The 23,435-nt window shown below is 44.3% G+C and overlaps 1 protein-coding gene across 1 annotated transcript in view; it reads left to right on the top strand.

Moving 5' to 3' along the window:
- LOC122808386 (dual specificity tyrosine-phosphorylation-regulated kinase 1A-like) overlaps positions 1-23,435 on the top strand; it is a 529,197-nt gene that overhangs the window by 502,847 nt on the left and 2,915 nt on the right. The gene's annotated exons all lie outside the window — the stretch shown is intronic.

Here is a 23,435-nt window from a genome sequence, read left to right as displayed (position 1 = left end):
CCCTATCAGCACTCCTGATGTGGAATCCGACTGTGCATCTCTGGAGCTGGTCGGGGGTCACCTATCTTTGTACCCAGAAGCCTGGCTAAATATCACCCGAGACAAGTGGGTACAAGACATTATCATCAGAGGTTACTCTATACCCTTTTCCCTTCCACCACGCCCTCCCAAAAGGATCCCAGATGTACCACCCAATTACAGGGATCAAGCAGCTATAGAGAGAGAAAAGCTGCTGTTAAAGAGAGTCATCCATAAGGTCCCAGCAGACCAGACAGGATTCGGAACATACTCCAGATTCTTTTTAGTTTCAAAAAGAACAGGAGACTGGATACCCATTTTAGACCTCAGCAGGTTAAACGAGTATGTAAAGAAGTCCAAGTTCTGAATGGTCACTCTACAATCCATACTCCCTCGGTTAGGGAAAGAAAATTGGATGTGCTCAATAGATCTCCAAGATGCCTACTACCACATCAAGATGGACAAAGCATCAAGGAGTTTTCTATGCTTCCTGCTGGGAGCCAATCATTACCAGTTTCGGGTGCTGCCTTTTGGTCTCACCACAGCCCCCCGGGTGTTCACCAAATGCATGGCAATAGTGACAGCCCATCTGAGACGTCAGGGAATCCAGGTTTTTCCATATCTGGACAATTGGCTCCTGACCGCCACCACCAGGCATCTTCTGGTTCAATCCAGAGACTCCACAATCAAGCTCTGTTCCCCGTTGGGAGTCTCTCTAAATTGGGAAAAATCCTTAACTTTGCTCGCTCAATCTTTAACCTTTATAGGAGCAAACATAGACGTGGTCTCTATGGTAGCCAGACTACCAATAGACAGAATGCAAAATCTTTCACAGCAGATTTACAGGATACTTCCCCTTCGAAGAGTCAAAGCGAAGGTGGTGTTACAACTTCTTGGAACAATGACGTCGACGATAACATTGGTACCATTAGCAAGACTACATATGAGAATACTCCAATGGCTCCTGTCATCCCAGTGGTCTTTTCAGCAGTTGCCCCTGCATCACCAGATACTAATCACAGATTCTTGCAAAAAGGATCTCAGCTGGTGGATTCAGCCAGGTCAGTTTACCACAGGGACTCCCTTTGTACCTCACCAACGAGTTGCCACTGTGACCATGGATGCCTCTCAGATAGGGTGGGCGGGGGGCATTATCTAGGCGGGACTGTCCAAGGCACATGGCAAGGTCACGAGGCCCATCTGCATATCAGTGTCCTAGAGATGAGAGCGGTGCTTCTAGCATTGCAAGCAGTTTATGACTTTCTCCCTCTAGGGATGATAGCTATCCAGGCAGTCAACATGCCGGTGGTATGGTATCTAAACAAGTTAGGAGGAACCAGGTCTTACCCCTTATGTCAAGAGGCCCTGCGAGTTGGGACCTGGGCGATTTCTTCCCAACGCTTTTTCATTGCAACGCATATCCCGGGGACATCCAACCTGATAGCAAACAAGCTAAGCAGGACAATTTTGTTACCTCATGAATGGTCTTTGAACCAGAAAGTAGCCCGTCAGATCTTCCACAAATGGGGACAACCCTGCTGCAATCTCTTTTCTAGCCCCATCAACGCCAAATACAGCACCTTTTTCTTTCATTCCCCCCTCTGGGAGAGTCTCCGAGAGATGCACTCGTCCATGATTGGCCCCCGGGACTTATTTATGCATTTCCTCCTTTTCCACTCATTCCCAAGGTCATACAGAAAGCAATGTTGTTGGGAAGCAAGATGATCCTCATCACTCCTTACTGGCCTCGTCAGATTCGGTTCCCTTTCCTTGGGCCTCACCTGTTAGACTATCCATGGTCTCTGGACTCAGTACCAGACCTCTTGACACGTCAGGATGTTCATCGTGCATACAGCTGCAGTCATAACAGACGGGTTCTCTTGCGGTCAGGCGGGTCCTCAGTCGGCCGAATTTCAAAGTCTAGGTCCGGCGTCGGTTGTCGTCGCTTCTTCCCTGACGTCAGTGCGACTGGGGTATAAAAGAACCAGCCGACGCCATTTTCTTCAGTCTTTCTTGCCGCGCGGTGCCCGAAGCAGTTCGCAAGTGCCAGTCGGCCAGCCAGCTCCTGAAATTACGAAAATTTTGCAACCGAAGTCTTCTTGAAAGCTAAGTACCCCGTTGGGGAAACTTTTCTTGCCTCAGACCGATGTCAGACAGTTAATAATTGTATTTCATGTGGGAAGCAAATACCGCATAAGGATTTTCATTCCCCCTGCATTCCTTGCTTAGGCCCAGACCACGACGTCTCGGTCTGTCGTTTTTGTGCTACATTCAACAAACGCACTATTAAGCATCGGGCAGAGTTCGCCCAGCACTATTTTGGCAAAAAATGTAACTATATTATGTCGTCGGATAATCCGACTCCAGTTTAGTCTAAAAAACACAAAGATAAGGACAGACACACGAGGTCCGCGGCCTCTACCGACACCCCACCAAAGCCGACTACAGGTGGTCCGGTTCTCAGTGAGGCGCCTACGCAGCCCCTGCCTGCCGACGACACTTCATTGGCGGTGTCTTCTGTGCCCGAGGTCGCAGGCTCCTCGGCCCACACCCCGACTACAGATACCGAAGCCACTCTTGGTGGTGAATCTCAAAATGTAGACAGTTCTGCCTCCTCTCAAGGTGTCTACAGACCTTCCTCTTCTTTTTCCATCAAGGCTTTCACTAAGTCTAAAGCAGCCATGCATTCTAAGAGACAAGTTACACAGGGCCCTTCTCCAGGCCCCATGCTTAAAAAGCAGATGCTTAAAATGGCTGAGGATTTAATTACTCTTATCAGGGGTTCACAACCCCCCCTCCAGACAAAAGGCCCAGAGTGGAGGAATAATTCCCCTCCTCTGACCAGGCCTCCATTATTTCAGAGCACTCTGAACAGGAACATTCTTACTCCCCTTTTGAAGATTCTGATGCAGAGGAGTCCATTCCCTCTGTCTCCCCCCCAGAGGATTACTCATTTGGGGAAACCTTGCATACCTTAAGGGAACACTTCCACTGGGAAGGCCAAGAGTACTCAGATTCCAAGAAAAGGCTTGGGGATTTTCTCTTGCTACCTCAGCACAGGCCTCTGGCTATACCTCCTGTCTTAGACATACTATATGATGTGTACTTGGAGGCCTGCCTTAACCCGGATTCTTTACCTCCAGCCCCAGTCAAGCTTGACGGGTACTACCGGCTTCCTGACTCACACCAATTTTTATACAAAAGCCATGCGGCTGACCCAGAAACTATCTCACAGGGCCCCAAGGGAATTAAGGCCTCCACTGCTAAATATCCATTACCTTCCGAGAGAGATTCCAGATCCTTAGAAAGGTGGGGAAAAAAGGTACACACCACGGCCACCTTAACCATGAGGGCATTAAACTGCCAGTTCCATATGCTAAAGTACCAACAGTTTCTGTTATCACAGTTGAGAAGTAAAATGTCACAACCTGAACAACCAGACTTGAAGGAGTTGCAGGATTTGATGCATAGTGCAGAACAAGTGGGTAAACATACCTTGCAGTGTGGTTTTGATGCTCTAGAGGCCTCGCGTAAAGCTGCTGTTACAGGATCAGTCATACGTAGACATGCCTGGCTCAAGGAGCAAACCTTACCAGATCATGTCAAAGCTAAATTACTAGATGCCTCTCTACAAAAGGATGTTTTATTTGGTGTTAAAGCTGAGGAGGTATTAAAGAAAATGGAGGAAAAGGCTAAATCAATGCAAACAGTGAAAGATTTTCTACAGGTACAACCTCCACGTTTCACTAGAAATTGGCCTTCCCAAAATTGGTCCTTTCCAGCCACGGACAGACCCCAAAGAGGTAGATACAGGTGCCCGAGGGGCAGAGGGCAATCTCAAGGATCGTTTAGAGGCAGACAATGGCAAGCTCCCACACAGAGGTGGTGAGGATAGTTCGCAGCCATTCAGAAAGCAAGCCCAGTGACTTTCCCCTTTGCATGCCAAGCAAGGCTCAAATGGCAGCACCCTTAGGCGGAAAACTGGCATTATTTTCAAAAAATTGGCACATTGTCACAAAAGACAAATGGATCCTGGACATTATAAACAGAGGCTACAGATTCCATTTTCACACCCTTCCAAAAATGAGAGGCATGCCAAACCTGCCACACAATCACAGGGCAGAGGCACAAAGACAAATTTCAGATCTCATGGACATGAAAGCTATTCAAGAGGTACCTACTCACGAACAAGGTCAAGGTTTTTATTCCAGACTATTCCTGGTACCAAGGAAGGGAAAAGATTGGAGACCTATTTTGGACCTATCCATCCTAAACACATTTTTACTGCACCAAAATTCAAGATGCTCACATTACAGCAGCTTCTTCCCATGCTGGGCAAGGAGTCTTGGCTGGTAACATTGGACCTCAAGGAGGCATACCTGTATGTCCCAATCAGACAAAATTGCAGAAGATACCTCAGATTTCTTGCAGGTTCAACCCATTATCAATTCTCTGCATTGCCCTTTGGCTTATCTACTGCGCCCAGAGTATTCACGAAATGCCTGGCATCAGTAATTGCCTACTGCAGACTTCAAGGGATACAAATATACCCATATTTGGACGACTGCCTGATCCAAGCGGACAGCAAGCACATACTTCTGAAACATCTGGCTTTTGTAATAATGTTGTTGAATTCTCTGGGATACACAGTCAACAAAAAGAAATCAAGGCTAATGCCCTCTCAGAAAATAATTTTCCTGGGTGCCAACTTGGACACAAACACTCAGATGGCCTACCTCACGCCAGAGAAGCAGGGGCAACTAACTCAATACTTCAGAACACTAGCAAATTTCACCAGGCTGACTGCAAGGAAAATCCTGCAGGCTCTGGGATTCATGGCATCTTGCATCCTACTAATCCCATGTGCAAAGCTGCATATTAGGAAACTTCAGTGGTACCTGAAAAACCTATGGTCTCAACACAGCCACAGTTTGGAAACAATAATACCACTAATTCCATGTCTTCAAAAGGAATTTCTGTGGTGGGCTCAAGCATGCCAAACCAACACAGGTCTCCCATTCTGCAAGCCTCAAGCAAATCAAGTCATCACAACAGACGCCTCGGACTACGCCTGGGGGGTGCACATGACAGATCGGTGCATTCAGGGCAAATGGTCCCACAAAAAAAAACACCTTCACATCAGTCAAAAGGAAATGCTAGCAGTAATAAATGCTATTATAGCTTTCAAAGACCTTCTGCATCCAGGTCAACTATTGATAAGGGCAGACAACACCACAGTAATGTGGTACATAAACAGGGAGGAACCCATTCATACCCCCTATGCAGGCTGGCCATGTCACTTTGGAATATGGCTCTGGAATTACAAATCGAACTTCAAGCACAGTACTTGCCAGGCAAGGAAAACATGCTGGCAGACAACCTAAGCAGAAATATGACAGATCCACACGAATGGAAGTTGCATCCTCAAGTTTTTACAGAGATAGTTCAAGCATGGGGAAGGCCAGACATAGATCTCTTTGCCTCCCACAAAAATCACCAGTTGACAAAATTCTGCTCAAGGACTTTTCATCCAAAGGCCTGGAGAGTGGACGCTCTCTCTTTCAGTTGGACAACAATGACAGTTTATGCCTTTCCACCTCTTCCTCTGCTGCCCAAAGGTCTATTAAAAACCAGAGCAGACAGACCAAAGATGATTTTCATTGCTCCAGACTGGCCAAGACAGCACTGGTACCCACTCGTGAGGAGCCTGACGCATTCCCCTCCATGGACCCTACCTCTAATGCCGCCTCTTCTGACTCAGCACAGCTTCAAAACTCTTCACAGTCAGCTGAAAACACTCAATCTGACCGCATGGAAGATTCCTTAACATCACAACAGACCCTACTCTCCAAGGAGGTGCAGGATGTCATTTTGGAGGCCAGAAAGGCCGTCTACTAGAAAAGCTTACTCCGCAAAATGGAAACGGTTTTGTGCCTGGAATGAGAGAAAGGGCCAGAATCCTGGAAAACTGAATTTACCTCAAATATTACAGTATCTAGCTGAGCTGCTAAGCAGTGGACTTGCATTCTCCTCCATCAAAATCAATGCCTCCGCCATTTCTGCAGAATACAACACTGATCCACCATTATTCTCTCACCCCCTCTTAAGACAGTTCCTCAGAGGGGCTAAGAATATAAAACCCCCAAGGAAACCACCAATACCTGCTCGGGACCTCAATTTCATTCTAGAAAAGCTGACCTTGCCTCCTTTTGAGCCAGCTGCCTCAACAGACTTGCAATATTTGTCCTGGAAAACAGCTTTCCTTCTGGCTATCACCTCGGCTCGTAGGGTATCGGAACTACAAGCCCTCATGGCTGTGCAGACTTTTATCATCTTCCATCAGGACAGAGTTTCCTTACGAACCAACCCGTCCTTTATGCCAAAGGTGGTATCCAGGGTAGCTTTGAATCAGGCTATACACTTACCTACCTTTTACCCTAATCCTCAAAACAAAGGGGAGAGACTACTACATTCCTTGGACATCCACAGACAGCTGTGTTATTATTTGGACAGAACAAAGCCTTTCAGAAAATCAGAACAGCTCTTTGTGTCCTATGCTATAGGAGCTCAAGGGAAACCAATTTCCAAACAGACAAATTCAAAATGGATAGCCCACTGCATACGCTTTTGTTATTCTTTTCATGGTAAAACTGTACCTGCAGGCATCAGATCTCACTCCACAAGGGCCACAGCTACCTCTGCAGCTTTCCTCAGAGGAGTTCCTACCAAAGATATTTTGGAAGCAACCACTTGGAGTTCTGTGCATACCTTCTCCAAGCACTACCACCTACCATTATACTCCAAAACTAGAGCAGGCTTTGCCACTGCAGTCTTGCAGGGCATCCTGGCTCCTCCTAGTTCCACCTAGTGCCTACCACCCCTTTCTTAGCTTTGGGATTCTACCCATCTTTTATGACTGCAGCTGTATGCACGATGAACATAGTACAGTTTTGTACCTACCATAAATGTAGATGTTCGAGTGCTAATACAGCTGCAGTCAAGGTTTCCCTCCCTCCTTCCCCTCTTGGGACAGGCCTTTTGGCTAACACCTCCTCATACAACCTGATTGGGGTATTCATTTATGGTGTATTTGCTTGCAACTACTGTATTTTGATTATTTGGCATTGCTTTATTACACAAATTTGTGTATTGCCTTCCTTCTGGGGGCACCTGACATCTGGGGCAAGAAAAACTGAAGAAAATGGCATCGGCTGGTTCTTTTATACCCCTGTCGCACTGACGTCAGGGAAGAAGCGACAACTGACGCCGGACCTAGACTTTGGAATTCGGCCGACCGATGACCCGCCTGACTGCAAGAGAACCCGTCTGTTATGACTGCAGCTGTATTAGCACTTCACCATCTACATTTATGGTAGGTACAAAACTGTACTTTCTCTTCGTCCCTGTCTCCACACACACAAACTGACAGCATGGCTGCTGCAGTTCCATCATTAGTCAGGCTTCACGATCTGTCTCCAGCTGTAACCCATATCATTACCTCTTCTCATAAGCCCTTGACTAGAAAATTGTTTAACAGTAAGTTGAAGAGATTTTTTATATGGGCAGATAACAAAGGTTAATCCATTTACAGCTCCCATTCCTATTGTCTTAGAGTTCCTATCAGAACTTTTTCACCAGGGATCAGCAGCTGCTACACTCAGAATTCAGCTAGCAGCAATATCTAATAATTAATGATTCTAACCTTATGTCCCACAAACTTTGCAAGACCTTTCTCAAAGGTTCTTTGATAAGACCTCCTGTTCAAGATCCCATTCCTCCTTGGGATCTAAATCTCTAGTCCTTTCTAAACTTACTTTGCCACCTTTTGAACCAGCCCATAGCTGTCAGTTAAAATTTCTGTCATGGAAGAGACTCTTTCTGGTGGTGATAACTTCAGCTAGACGAGTTTCCGAACTGCAAGCCCTATCAGTTAAACCTCCATACTTAATTTTTCACAAAGATAGGGTCTCCCTCTGGACGAATCCTTCCTTTATCCCCAAGGTCTGCTCCCATTTTCACTTGAATCAAACTATAAAATTGCCAGTATTCTTCCCCAATCACACCAGTAAAGCAGAGTATAGATTTCTCCAATTGGGTGTACATAGGCAATTGCATTTCTACATCTACAGAACTAAAGGATTTAGAACATCAGATCAGCTGTTCGTTTCCTTTGCTGAAACAAGAATGGGTTTGCCAGTTTCTAAGGTCACACTATCAAACTGGATCTCTAACTGCATCTCTTTCATTTATACTTCTGAGGGAAGAGAGTTACCCCATAAAGTCAAAGCACATTCTACCATATCATTTTCTACTTCTGCTGCCTTCCAAGCCAGGACTCCTATTGATAATGTATGTACAGCAGCAACTTGGGCTACCCCTCATACCTTCATTACCCATTATAAATTGGCCCTAACTTCCAGGGGTAGGGCCTCATTTGGTTCCACAGTGCTGAGGAGTATTTTCCAGTGAGCCACCCATACAAGATGCTATGGACACTGTCCCACACATAATATTGGAGGTGAGATAGGCCTACATAACTGTACTCACCATAACGTTCCATGTATGTAGTCCATCTCGCCGAACATTTACGAACCCACCCACCAGCCCCCTTTCTGGAGGATCTGGAAACAGTTTTCTACGGTGGTTTATATTGTAAAGGACACTTTTATTAGGGTTTATTCTTCCAAACCTTTGTTCTCCTTTCTACTTTTTCTCCTTGTATAGACTAGCAGCAAACAAGATCTGGGGAATGTGCTCATGCACCATGGGGATACCTCCTAGCCACGAGCCAGTCAGAAGTTTTCAGGCTTTCTGAAAGCGTCCGAGTCTGAGCCGAACCCACACGTAATGTTCGGCGAGATGGACTACATACATGGAACGTTATAGTGAGTACATAACTTTTTTTTTTATACAAAAAAAAAAAAGATGTGTGTCCTCAGAATGACTATGCCAGAAACCTAGACAACCCATGTCAAAACAGTATTCCTAGATGGTTGCCCTCCACTTTTGCCTTTTGTTCCCACCAGTTCCAGGCAGGATGAAGGCTCATTTACTTGAGCCTTGGCTTCTTTGATAGCATATTGGAAAGGGGTGGACTCTGGTATTTTAGAAGCAGCTACATGATTCTCTGTGCATACTTTCAAGGCATTATAAACTGGATGTCTTTTCTAGAACCAGGATGGATTTTGTTAGGACCACTCTCCAGGGGTTTCTGGATCCATGTCCTTCCTCTTCCCAAGTCAGATGGGCTTTAGTAATTCATCTATGTAGCCAAAAGGCTGCTGCAGTGGAGGATTGATGAACATAGTACAGTAGTGCAGGTTGCTTTTACCAGTAACAATGTTCGAATTTCTCACTGCAGCAATAACCTCACCCACCCACCATCCCCTTAATTCTGTAAATAGCTGTTGAATATAAAGTTGTTATTGTATATATCTTTTAGAGATTTGTATTCTCCTTTACTTTCGGGCAAGAAAGTCTTGAAGAAAGCTTCGCTCTGACTGTTGATTTCCCGCTACAGGGCTGCCCACTGTGCTTGTCAGAGTGAAGGTGTGTGAGGGAGTTCAGAACTTTTGGAAGCTAGACAGGACACAAAAGCCTTGTAGCCTAAAGGGTACTGCAGCCATGAGGAACATCTGCTGTTATAGGTAAGTGCAACATAAACTCACTTTTTTCCTCATACTACACCAAGAAGAATCCTTGGAAACTCTTATGGCTAAGACTTCGAGTGGGAGTAGATATTAATGCACCCTTGCCTCCTTCGTCTCCCTGTGTACCACGTTCCACCCCATCCCTTTCCCCTGTGAACCATTCTTCCTGTAATAGCACCAAAAGAATAGGGGGTTGCCTAGCCCATTCTTTAGAGAATAGAAAGCATTAAATAAGCCAAGTTACTGTTGCATGTCTCACCTGTGTTACGAAACTCAAATGTAATGTCTGCTGCCTGCCATTATTTTCTGAGTTCAGTCCTCTGTGATCTGCCACTGATTTGCCAGAAAACTATAATTTTGAGAAATGGACCCGTAGCAAAACCCAAAAGCTTAATTCCCTTCAGCAATTTCAAGTATGTACAAGCACCAAAAAGAAACGTGTCCCCCAGATCCCCACTAATCCCTTCAGCAGTATGTTTCCAAATATGCACAAACACCAAAAGGAAACATTTCCCACATACTTTGTTTTGATGTCCAACTCTAGAGTGGTACATCTCAGGTCATTTCTACCCAGGTGGACTATGGCTGAGTAGTATGGTACTTTTGTGGTTCAATGACCTGAGTGAGTGCATGTTCTGGTGGATCCTGCCACTCCCCATAGACAACTGACCATGACTTTCACCTTACTCAGCCAGATGAGTGGGACATCTGTGCGTCTCATAATGGTCTCCTATGACTAAAAGAGTGTAGCCAGGCATATTCTTTGTACTCCACTGAGTGCATTTTTTCTGAGTATCCTATAAACGTGGCTTTTTTCAGATCATATGCCTACAACTGTCTAAATTAATGCCTTTAACAACAGGTACAGTATTGCTAATCTAAAAGCAGTACCTTTGATAGTTTTCACCAGGGCCCCTTCTAATAAAAACCGACCCCACCACAGTGATGTGATGCATCAAAAGTAGTGTTGTGCAATGTGTTTTATTTGCTGAAATCAGTGTAAAACTAGTATTACTGTGGTGTGTGTGTGTTGGAGGGTTGCAGTGTATTTAAGATTAAAGAAAACTGGCCATACTTTTTCACTTTTTGCTACATACATCCGCATTACACAAGATATAAGTGGTTATTATTTGGTGGTCTGGCAGAAGCAGAACGAATGGGTGTGAAAGCAGCTGCCCATTGGAAACAATGTGAGAGTACAAAAATTCCATTTTACAACTGAGGAAAAAATAAACAACCGCCAGCGCAACATAGAAGGTGGAAGATGTGCACAGTGGAGCAATAGACAATATTTTTTTTCGGGCCAGCCCTGAAAGATAAAGTGCGAGTAACAGTCATGCGTATCTCATAAATGTTAACACAAAAAATGTTGTATAATAGTTTTAGCCAAAAACAAAAGCACTTACAAAAACGTTGCATAAGAAAAAGTAAACTGAGCAGTACTTTGATCACGAACTTAGTAGACTCCCACAGTGTGTGACGGTACAAAAATTCTGTTTTACAACAGAGGAAAGAAATAAGGTACAACCGCCAGCTCAACGAAGATCAGAGAAAAGAATACACTTTTGTCATACTCAGATAAATCTCCTTTTATTTATTAATTCTGTGGGGAGTGTAATAAACAAACTTTCCAGCTTTAAATACAAATGTAGACCAACAAGATGTGGCTCACTATTTAGTTTCTCTATGCATCACCAGAACATCTTTGCTGCTGGAACTATTACTAATTGTTTGAAGCAATGGATTGTGGGTATTCAAAATGGATAGTCTTCCTCTGATGGTATGTGCCTGGTTGTATTTGTTTCATGAGCTACGGCTGCCCGGTCACTTCTTACCATTAGGTGAAATAATCACAAAATTATTTATCCACTGTCACATTAGGTAGGTACGGGAAAAGAAATGTAACACTTGGTGTACGAAACATTTTAAACTGTCACAAGGTTACCATATTCACCAGCGTTCCTTTAAGTGAAATGGAAAGGATACAGATGAGCTAGTAAATACAATGTAATGCTTGTTAGCTTACCGGCCTCCAATTAAATGTTTTTATTGAAGTAGTGTTAATGTTTTTTGGTATATAAACTCAATTTTTATTTAGAATACATTCACTGAAAGGGCAGTGGTGCACTGGGGCTGGAGAGTATATAAAGCAGTCTACAATCTGGTATATACAGTTGTAAAATCTGAACACTGTCTAGCTCACGTATTTTGCCCTGTCACTCGTAAAATATTCGATTCACAACCCTCAGCTGTCATGTCAATACCTAAGCGCCTTATGTCCCTTGACAAGCCCTGCTTTTCCAGTTTGCTGTGAAAACTGCAGTAAAATACGTTTTTGTGTGTTTCACCCTTACATATATTACTACAGCTTTTTTTTTTATATATATATATATATTTTTTTTTCTATCCCATTATTCTCTTTCTGTCACAAATTACTTTTTAGTTTAAAAGGTTACATTTTAGCTGAGGAACATCATTACACGGCTGTCAGTGTCTACACTCCACTCTGCAGTAGTTTACCGCTCTCTGCAAACAAACCACTTACGGCTAGCTTGCACATGTACTTGTTTGGCCTATAATACACAAACAGTCAGTAATATGCACCCCACTCCAGCCCAGCCATATTCCGACAGGCTGGCAGTCTGCTCACGACGCAGATGTCATCATGCACGCCCTGCATGCGATGACGTCAGCAAAAATTCAAAAAAATAAAAATAGACTGGGAAATTAAGGGAGCCACTTGGGAATTCGTGGCATCCCAATATTTTGACCTCAAAACTAGTAAATACTGAGGAATTTGGTACTACTGTTGAGAGGTATGCTTCCAGTTTCTTTCCAACACTGCTGTTAACAGTTCCTGAGGCGCACACTTCATCTCTGGCCACCCAGTATCCTCAACGTAGAGCTTGAGCGTTTGTATGGAAGAGTAGACTTTGCCTTCAGTTAGAACATTGTCAGCACAGTGTAACGGACTGCCTCTCTTTCATAGTAGCTTTCACTCCTCTGATTTGCAGAGAGAATTGCAGCATCTTTTGCAAAGATAATGTAACGTTGAAGACTAACCTTTTTACTCATGCTGAGACTGGTTTCTAAACTGTACATAAGTCAAATCCATTCAGTTAAAATTTCTGTCTAAAGCTTGAAAACAATGGCAAGAGCCTTTCATACCTAAACATGTGTAAGTAATTGAGGTGATATACCAACAGGATTTCAGGCAAGCAGACTCGATGTCCTTCATGGATGCATCTGCAGTCATAACAACTGGGTTGTCCTGTCGTCAGGCAGCCCTTCAGTCGGCCGGATTCCAAAGTCCGGGTCCGGCTTCGGCTGATGTCGCACTTCACCCGACGTCATCTCTGTGGGTCTTCGGGTATAAAGGCATCAGCCGACGCCATTTTCTTCAGTCTTTCTTGCCGCGTGGCCAAGCAGAAGCTGTTCGCAAGTGCCGGTCGGTCGGATCCAGAGATTACTTCTACCGAATACTACTTTGAAGACTTCTAAAGCTAAGTACCCCGTTGGGGACTCTTTCTTGCCTCAGCCGATGTCAGAAAAAGTTAATAATTGTTTAACCTGTGGGAAACAAATACCTCATAAAGATTTCCACTCTTATTGTCTGCCTTGTTTAGGCCCAGCCCACGACGTAGCAGCCTGTTCGGCCTGTGCTTCATTCAACCGACGAACGCTTAGGCGTCGGTCGGAGTTTGCTGAACAGTTTTTCGGTTCTGATTTTGCGTATATTATGCCGTCGGATCCTCCGACTACCCAAACTGCTAAAAAACGCAAAGATAAAGACCGACACTCGCGGTCCGCGGTTTTGGCCGAAACCATGGTTAAGCAAACTGCGAGTGTCTCGGTTTCGGCCGAAACCGAGAAAACTGATCAAAGTACAGCTGAATCTTTCACTACCACTGAGGCCCCTGCTACTTCTATTGAATCGGCCTCAAATTTTATCCACTACGGTGGTTGCCACTGACTTATCAGACACCATTCCCTTGGATGTCTCTACCCCAGCATGTGGTGCTGCTAGGCCTCCAGCAGCCATGTCCATTAAGGCCTTTGCCAGGGCTAAAGCAGCCAAAACTACTAAAACGGTGCCTGTTAAACCCCCTACAACCAGGCCCTCTTCTAGTTCACAAATGCTTACTCTGGCAGAAGATTTAATTTCATTAATCAGGGGATCTCAATCTCACCCAGACAGGGCCTCTCAGCCCCCAGAGAAGAGACCTAGGGCAGAGCCCCCCGAGCCTGTGTCCTCTGATGATTCTGCCGATGAATCAGACATAACAGACCAGCCAGAGGCTCCTTTCTCCAGTTATGAAGACTCAGATGCTGAAGAATCCATTCCAGCTGCTTCAACACCAGAAGAATTTTCCTTTGGGGAAACTTTACATGCCATGCGAGAGCAGTTCCAATGGCAGCAGCAGGATTTCTCAGACTCCAGAAAAAGACTTAGGACTTTTCTACACCTTCCACAGCACAGGCCCTTAGCTATACCTCCTGTCCTCTCTGTGGTGGACGATGCCTTCAATGATGTCTGCTCTGCACCAGACTCTTTACCTCCAGCCCCTGCCAAACCAGACAGATTTTACAGGGTACCAGACACTCATCACCACCTTTACAAGGCCCCACTTGCAGACCCCGAAACTATATCCCAGGGTCCCAGGGCAGTAGCCCCGACCACAGCTAAAAACCCTATTCCTTCTGAAAGGGAAGCCAGGTCATTAGACAGATGGGGCAAAAAAGTCTACACCTCAGCTACTCTCTCAGCTAGAGCTTTAAACTGTCAGTTTCACATGATACAATACCAAGAGTTTATGCTTGATCAGTTAACAAAAAAGCTATCTTCTGATGACTCTATTGATAAGAAATATGTATTAGAAATGGTAAATAATATACAACAGGTTAGTAACCATTCCTTAAAATGTGGCTATGATGCACTGGAGGCTTCATTTAGATCAGCCATGACTGGCACAGTGATAAGAAGACATGCATGGCTAAAGGAACAAGCCTTACCGGATCATGTTAAAGCTAAGTTATTAGATGTTCCTATGGATAAGACCAGCTTGTTTGGTACACCTGCCCAGCAGGTAATGAAGAAAATGGAAGAAAAGGCAAAATCTGTTCAAACGGTTAAAGATTACTTGCAGGTTCAACCCCCAAGGTTTAGCAGGAACTGGCCTGCCAAAAATTGGTCCTTTCCTGACTCCACAAGATCCCAAAGGGGCAGGAATAGACGTGCCAGAGGCAGAAACCAATCCAGAGGAGGTGCCTACAGAGGACGACAGTGGCAAGGTAACAACAGAGGCACAGACACAACCACTGCCACTACAACAACACAACCACAGTGACTTACTTCTACATCTGCCTACCAGGGAACAAATAGCAGCTCCATTAGGCGGCAAATTAACCTTATTTTCGAAGAACTGGCACTATATCACAAAAGACAAGTGGATTTTACAAACCATAGATCAAGGTTACCGGTTTCACTTCCACACTTTACCAGTCAAAAGAGGAATGCCAAATCTACCTCCAAATCAAAAAACAGAGGCACTACAACAGATAATGGAGTTAGCAAACATGAGAGCTGTGGAAAGAGTGCCAACAGCAGAGCAAGGAAAGGGGTTCTACTCCAGACTATTCCTAGTTCCAAGAAAGGAAAAAAGTTGGAGACCAATTCTCGACCTGTCCACCTTAAATACATACATCATTGTCCCAAAATTCAAAATGCTGACCCTACAGCAACTTCTTCCCATGCTGGGCAAGGAGTCTTGGCTGGTAACTCTAGATCTCAAGGAGGCATACCTGCACGTCCCCATTCGACCAATCTGCAGAAGATACCTCAGATTTCTTGCAGGATCAGAGCACTATCAATTCTCAGCATTGCCCTTTGGCTTATCTATTGTTTCCAGAGTATTCACAAAATGCCTTGCATCAGTAATCGCCCATTGCAGACTACAGGAATTCAAATTTACCCATACCTGGACGACTGCCTGCTACAAGGGGACAACAAAAGCAAGCTGACAACAGATTTACAAAGGGTCATTTACTTGCTACAAGCACTGGGATACACAGTCAATTTACAAAAGTCAAGGCTGATACCATCCCAAACAAGGACATTTTTGGGCGCGGAATTGGACACAGTAAAACAAATGGCATTCCTGACTACAGAAAAACAAAAAGAACTCCCTCTTTACTTCTTGGCACTAACAAAACTGAACAAGTTAACAGCAAGAAAAGTACTGCAGGCCTTGGGCTTCATGGCATCATGCATAATCTTGGTCCCATTTGCCAGACTTCATATGAGAAAACTACAGTGGTACCTAAAGAATTTATGGTCCCAACACAGACACAGCCTAGAAACAGAAATCCCACTAATTCCATGCTTAAAGCAGGAGTTCCTATGGTGGGCTCAGGCATGTCAGTCAAACCCAGGCCTACCCTTTCGCAGATGTCAAGCAAGCCAGACCATCACAACAGACGCTTCAGACCTAGGATGGGGGCCCACATGCTGGACAAATGCGTGCAAGGATTGTGGACACAGGATCAACTTCACCTGCACATCAACCTAAAAGAAATGCTGGCAGTAAAACTGGCAATCCAAAAGTTCAAACCATTTCTCCAAGAGGGCCAGTTGATGATAAGGACAGACAACACCACAGTCATGTGGTACATCAACAAACAGGGAGGCACTCATTCATACCCCTATGCAGAATGACTTTGGAGCTGTGGACCCTGGCACTCAGCTACAACATCCAGTTACAGGCAATATTTGTACCGGGAAAAGAAAATACTCTAGCAGACATATTAAGCAGAACCACATCGGATGCCCACGAATGGAAGCTGCACCCGGACATCTTCAAGACCATCTCAAAGAAATGGGGAATGCCTCAGATAGATCTATTCGCATCACCTCTCAATCACCAGCTCAAAAGTTCTGCACAAGGACATTCCACCCACTAGCATGGAAAGTGGATTCGCTCTCCTTCAGCTGGAAAGGCCTAACAGCATATGCATTCCCACCTCTTCCCTTGATACACAAAGTACTACTAAAAATCAAGGAAGAACGTCCAAGGATAATCCTGATAGCTCCAAACTGGCCAAGACAACACTGGTACCCACTGCTGAGGAGCATGTCTCGAACAATATGTGGCCAATACCCTGATGCCTTTGATGTTAACTCAGAACAACTACAGCATCATACATCCAAACCTAAAAACATTGCAACTGACTGCATGGAACATCACATAGCAGCAGCCAATCCAGAACTTTCCCAAAGAGTTAAAGACATTATTCTTGAAGCACGCAGACCTTCAACAAGAAGGAACTATGCTGGAAAATGGAAAAGGTTTGTCATTTGGAGTACGGAAAGAGGAAAAGATGTGTCAAACATAGATATGCCTAACATTCTGGAGTATCTGGCCGAACTTCTTCATTCAAGCCTGTCCTACTCCTCCATCAAGATACATGCATCAGCTATTTCAGCAGAATACAGCTTTGATCCACCTGTTTTTTCGCACCCTTTGCTCAGGCAGTTCCTCAGAGGAATCAAGAATGTAAAACCTCCAAGGAAACCACCATTACCAGCTTGGGACTTAAACTTTGTGCTAGAAAAGTTGACACTATCACCCTTTGAACCAGCAGCAACAGCAGACCTACAACACCTGTCATGGAAAACTGCTTTCCTACTGGCAATTACTTCAGCAAGGAGGGTTTCAGAACTACAGGCCTTAATGGCAGTGCAACCCTTCCTAATCTTCCACCAAGATAGAGTGTCCATGAGGACTAATCCTACATTTATGCCTAAGGTGGTATCCAGAGTGTCTTTAAACCAGGCAATCCACCTACCTACCTTCTTTCCCAACCCACAAAACAGAGGGGAAAGAATACTGCATACCTTGGATGTACATAGACAGCTACGCTACTACTTGGACAGAACAAAACATAGCAGAAAGACTGACCAACTTTTTGTAGCCTATGCAACAGGAAGGGAAGGAAAAGCTATTTCCAAACAGACTATCTCCAAATGGATAGGAAATTGCATACGATTCTGTTACTCCTTCCATGGAAAACCAATTCCACAGAACATAAGACCTCATTCTACAAGGGCAACAGCCACTACCACAGCCTTCTTACGAGGAGTGGCAACCAAAGACATTATTGAGGTGGCTACTTGGACCTCCGTGCATACATTTGCCAAGCATTATAATTTGCCTCTATATTCCAGATCCCGAGCAGGGTTTGCCACTGCTGTACTGCAAGGGATCCTAAACACACCATAATCTACTTTTATCCTCCTCTAGTTGGCTATGGTATTCTACCCAGTTGTTATGACTGCAGATGCATCCATGAAGGACATAGTACAGTTTTGTACCTACCATAAATGTAGATGTCCGAACTGGATAGCATCTGCAGTCAGGATTACCCTCCTCCTTCCCTCTGTGGTACTCCTAGGGTGTTTACCCTCCTAATAGCTAGCTGGTGGGGAGTCTTTATGGTGTATTTGTTTGTATATATGTACATACATGCTTATTTTTGTGTTTACCTCTATCTTTTTGGAAACATTGGCATCTATCCAAATTTTAGCCTTCAAGAGGGCTACTGGCATCTGGGGCAAGAAACACTGAGGAAAATGGCGTCGGCTGATGCTTTTATACCCGAAGACCAACAGAGATGACGTCGGGTGAAGTGCGACATCAGCCGAAGCTGGACCCGGACTTTGGAATCCGGCCGACTGAAGGGCTGCCTGACGACAGGACAACCCAGTTGTTATGACTGCAGATGCTATCCAGTTCGGACATCTACATTTATGGTAGGTACAAAACTGTACTTTGTTATGACTGCAGATGCATCCATGAAGGACATAGTACAGTTTTGTACCTACCATAAATGTAGATGTCCGAACTGGATAGCATCTGCAGTCAGGATTACCCTCCCTCCTTCCCCTCTGTGGTACTCCTAGGGTGTTTACCCTCCTAATAGCTAGCTGGTGGGGGGAGTCTTTTATGGTGTATTTGTTTGTATATATGTACATACATGCTTATTTTTGTGTTTACCTCTATCTTTTTGGAAACATTGGCATTTATCCAAATTTTAGCCTTCAAGAAGGCTACTGGCATCTGGGGCAAGAAACACTGAAGAAAATGGCGTCGGCTGATGCCTTTATACCCGAAGACCCACAGAGATGACGTCGGGTGAAGTGCGACATCAGCCGAAGCCGGACCCGGACTTTGGAATCCGGCCGACTGAAGGGCTGCCTGACGACAGGACAACCCAGTTGTTATGACTGCAGATGCTATCCAGTTCGGACATCTACATTTATGGTAGGTACAAAACTGTACTTTTCCTGTTTCTTTGTTATATAAGCTGAGTCACTAATTGAGCACTTTTTCCACAAGACTAATAAACTGCATAACCTTCTGCTTTGATGAGCAAGGCAAGACCTTTGCTTTGGGAGGTCAGACCCAGTCATCTAAACCTACTGCTGTCTTCAACAGTATCTGACAAGAGAAGTTGTGATGCTGTCTTTTGAGATTCATGCCCATCTTCTCTGAAAAATGAAAGTTGGATGGCTGCTCCAATAATGTTAAGACATCCACCTGTGTCATGATTTGACTCTTAACACTGCTTAATATTCTCTGTTTTGTGTTATGAATGTGTCACAGCAGTGTTCCTTATGAACATGGTGCAGTTATGTAGGTCACTCAACTAGTAGTAGCTGTAATGGCATAATTGCTTCAGAAGGGGTTTCTTCCTACTTTCCCACTTAGTATACTTATAGGTTGTCTGCTTTTTCGTTGCATATGTTTTTGTGGGTTATGCTGTCTCCTACAGCCAATTGTGCTGCTATGGAGTTAGAGGTAATCGTACACACCTCTAGGGACATTTCACTGTTTTTAGGGTCTGAATTTAAAAAGTGATCTGAAGTCCTTTTCATTCTTCCTCAGCATGTGGGGTTCGGATCTGATTCATGGATCTGACTCGGGCGCTTATCCAAGACCTGGGATCCATCTGTCAAGCTCCTCCCTCTACCCACAATGCTCTATTGCATCCCCAAAGCCCCAAATCTCATTTGCTGCCATTGCGAACAGATGCAGGTTTCCAAGCTCTTGAGCTATTATTGGTCTTGATTTTTTTCTATTTCCTTACATACTAATCTATCCACCCTCTTAAGTTTGTCACTGGTATTAGGGTGCTTCTTTCCCTTTCTGCTTTATAATACCTTTTTTAGGTAGCACTTGTTTACCATTGCTGGTAATCTTTTACCCATTTTAGGGTATTTTCTTGCTTACCTTGTTGGTAGTTTTTTTCCCCAGAAATAGAAAGGTTTGCTATCTGTTTTACTTTGTTCTTTTTGTAATAGTGAGTGTAAACTCTCTTTAGACTCTGCAGGGTTGTTAGTGATGTTGGAAAAACCCACAGGTTTCAAAAAGTGAACTACTTGTGGGTATTTTTTTTTAATCATTTTGTTGACCAGGAAAGTCCGACTAGGAGAGAGTCTATTTTTAGCGGTGGCCCGGGGAAAAAACACTCCAGACACGTCTTTGGATTGTGGGAGGAAACTGGAGTACCTGGAGGAAACCCACATGAACGCAGGGAGAACATGCAAACTCCGCACAGAAGGCACCCCAGCCGAGAATCAAACTAGAGAATCTCTTGCTGTGAGATAACGTTAACTGCTTCACCACTGCGCCGCCCAGGGGTATAAAATTCTGAATTCGGATGCCCACAAAGAGTGCGTGTATTGTCTAGGGGCTGATCACTTAGACATGGCATGCAAAATATGCTCCACTTTCAACTGTAGGGCTTTAGCGGATTGATGCAATAAACTGATCCTAAGAGGTCTTCTGCCTTCCACTTCAGAGGCTCATACCCCTTCCAAATGTAGCAAGTCTGCTCCTTTGGAACATAGGAAGTGCTTCCCTCCGAAGCCCTCCCCCACCAAGTAATTATCAGATCCTACTCTGTCAGATCCTAAGACTCTTAAAATGGATCGTACAACTTCTGTAATTACCATTAGTCCAACAATGACTTCCTCTGATCCTAAGCAAGGATCTACTAAAAGGAGTGCTAATCCGGAATATACAGTAAAGCCAATATCACGTACCCTGCCTTCAAGATTACATCAAACCCCAAAGAAGCACTCAAGGCCGCCTTCCACTTCCTCTCCTAGCTCCTCCAGGAGCTTATAGGAAGCAGACGTGGATAGGATGATTACGTTTCTCAAAGCTCTTAACAACTCCTTCCACTTCTGGATCCTTGCGTATGCCAACATCTTCTAAAGCTGTTTTCTGTCTTCCTTTGATCCATCCTGTGGTTTTGGAGCCCCAAGATCCAAGATCCCTGAGAGGTCTGGTGTCAGATCCAAGCAAAGCTTCTTCCTCCACTAGGACTATATCCTTGGCTAGTTCTGTTTTGATACCATCTAATCAGAATGGGTCTCGTAGCTGAAGGGTCTGGTCCAAGGGGGATAGTCTTGGCTCCAATTTTGTCAGAACCATCCCTTTCTCTCTGATCTTTAGCTCTGGACAGTTCAGATCTGGTTCCACCCCCGACACATGGTTCCGTGGAAGGTCTAGATCTGCCTTCGTCGAAAGTTTTGGCATCAAGGAGGTGGGTCGGGGGTCTGTCTTGATCCTTCTGCTTTTGAGATGGTGGAAAGGGGTTTTTCTCTCCCCAAAGAACTTCTCTGTCATGCTTCTAATCCTACTGCCTTTCCCTATTGGTTATAGCTCTGAGTTACTCAGGCCCATTTCACATGGACAAGACAGAACCAATGTGTCCAGCCAGTTCCATTAGAAGAACTTCCCCTCTCTTCCAACACCTCACCTGAACATCCAACTGAGGAGAGGTGCATTGGAAGAGGACTTGTAAAAGGAGATGCATTGACCCCCCCCCCCCCCCCATTGGAGTCGCTCATGGAGAATACCGATTTTCATGGAGAAGGGGTCTCCCAGATCACCAGTAGATGACATCTCCCTTGGAGATATTCCAGAGATCCTAAAACAGAAAGGTGGCTAGTCTTCCCAAAACCCCTCACTAGGAAAATCCGTGTTTTTGTAGGGTGTTCTGGCCATCTAAGTATTTTTTTCCCCCTGAAGTGGCTTTTGAGAATAACATTAACCAATCCATCCACTTACAAGTTTTCTTTCCAAATTTTTCCAGTAGAGGAGAGTACACACTGCATTGCCTTTTTGTGCACAGACAATTTTGTTTTCTATCTTCGCAGGGCAAGGCAGTTCAGAAAATCATACCAACTTGGTTTCCTATGACTAGGTTATCCAGTATCCAGTCAATCTAGCAAAATGGGCAGTGGACTGTATTTCCTGGATTTATTCTCAGAAAGGCATGACATTTTCTGAATCTCCTAAGCCTTATTCGGTCAAATCCATGACCACATAGTCTGCTTTTTGGTCAATAACATCTATTGATGCCATTTGTGCTACAGCTACATGGTCCAGTGCTCATACTTTTGTTACTCATTACAAATTAGATATTTCTAAAAGCAGAGCTACCTTTATTTCAATGGTAGTCAGAAATATCCTTCCATGAGGGCCACTCAAGATCAATGTAGCTGATATTATATGTTGAGAAAGAATGAAAAGGACAACATCAGATTTAAATTATGTTCTTACCATAACTAGGCATCTTCCTCAACTTCTCTCCCATCCATTCCCCATCCGAGTTCCTGGAGAAGCCTATTGGACTGTATTGGAACCTACAGTTCCAGGTTTGAGCCCTGTCTTTCCTTCAGGTTACTCATTTCTCTGTTCTGTTATGAAGGTAGGACAGCAAACTGTATATGAGGCTTTGGGGTTGCATTACAGAATTATGGGTGGAGGGAGAAGCTCAAGAGCTGGATCTAAGTCTGGAATAAGCGTCTGAGTCTAATCCGAGGATCAGATTCAAATCCCATACATTGAGGAAGAATGAAAATGGATGACACAGATGTCTAGTTATGGTAAGAACAATGCTTTTAAGTATTTGTTTGCAGCTTGATCCCCTTTCTGTTAATGTCTTGCAGTAATGATCTTTCTGTTCAAACATACTGTTTTTTGGGGCTTCTGCATTTTTGTACAGTAACCTTACTCACCTTCTAAAATGTTCTTGATACTAAAATAAGACAAGGTCTGAACAGGTTCTTGTGGGTTCTACATCCAGGGTTCCAGAGGACAGAAATGGAACAGATATGGAGCTGACACTTGAATAAAGGATAGCACTGTTCAGACCAGTGAGGTTGCACAGTGAAGGAAGACGGGTCACTTCTATTGTTTTATGTCCTTCAAGTAGACATTTTTTTCTATAGTAGCATTTAGTATGGAAGACTTATGACAGTGTCAGGCATTTAGTACAGAATTCTTTTTTTGTTAACTAATTAGATTAGGAGACCTGAACTTGGTAACAGTTCAGCAAATCCTACTGTGTCTGTAAGCGTTAAGGTAATAGTTTGTTTTTCATATGGTCCAACAAAGTCTCTCTCTTCATTTGTCAGGATTTAACCAAAAATGGCAAATCCTTACAGAAAGCTGTGCTTTCTTTATACTACATGAAAGAAAGTTTGGAGAAGGGGGTAATCAGAACCAGGGCTCCTTGGTACATTGATGGTGTTTGCAGGTTTCCTAATAGGGGGGCCTTATCTCCACCAGCTTGCAAGTCCTAGTGTTGAATTGCTGTAGTTAGTTTCTGGGAGACCATAGATTGCTTTCACACAACCTTATTTAGGCAGACTTCTTCGGACAAGAGTGATTATATTGAGGGGGAACATTGTGT

The sequence above is a fragment of the Protopterus annectens genome, chromosome 8.part0 (genome assembly GCF_019279795.1).
Source record: "Protopterus annectens isolate FY-2018-M chromosome 8.part0, PAN1.0, whole genome shotgun sequence".
Classification (NCBI taxonomy): Eukaryota; Metazoa; Chordata; order Ceratodontiformes; family Protopteridae; genus Protopterus; species Protopterus annectens.
This window is presented reverse-complemented; position numbering and strand designations above follow the sequence as displayed.